Here is a 322-nt window from a genome sequence, read left to right as displayed (position 1 = left end):
ATAAATACAAATGCTAATTGTTTGCAATCATAACTTAAGTTATCAGTGATTTTTCTATTGTAAATGTGTTAGTGAATCCAACCCCTGTAGAGGAACTGCTTTGGTTTTATTCTTTTTTTTTAATTTGAATTAAAAGTTTTGAGTTACTATATATCTGTCACTGTATTAACATGGCTATATGTGTTGTTGTTTTTTCTTTCTTTTTTATTAACATGGTCATTTATTTTTTCAATGTCATGATACTCTTTAAAGTTTGTTGAGTATTATTGAGCAGAAGCTGTTATAAGTAGTTGAATTTCTCATGTATCATATTTTCCTGGTA

General features: G+C 26.7%; 1 protein-coding gene across 1 annotated transcript in view; it reads left to right on the top strand.

Moving 5' to 3' along the window:
* The window catches only part of LOC119586311 (protein FAM151B-like), a gene marked incomplete at its 5' end in the record, with an annotated part of 19,645 nt that overhangs the window by 6,883 nt on the left and 12,440 nt on the right, over positions 1–322 (top strand).

The sequence above is a fragment of the Penaeus monodon genome, chromosome 21, assembly GCF_015228065.2.
Source record: "Penaeus monodon isolate SGIC_2016 chromosome 21, NSTDA_Pmon_1, whole genome shotgun sequence".
NCBI lineage: Eukaryota > Metazoa > Arthropoda > Malacostraca > Decapoda > Penaeidae > Penaeus > Penaeus monodon.
The sequence above is the reverse complement of the archived record's forward strand: the minus strand, read 5'-3'. Positions and strand labels throughout refer to the sequence as shown.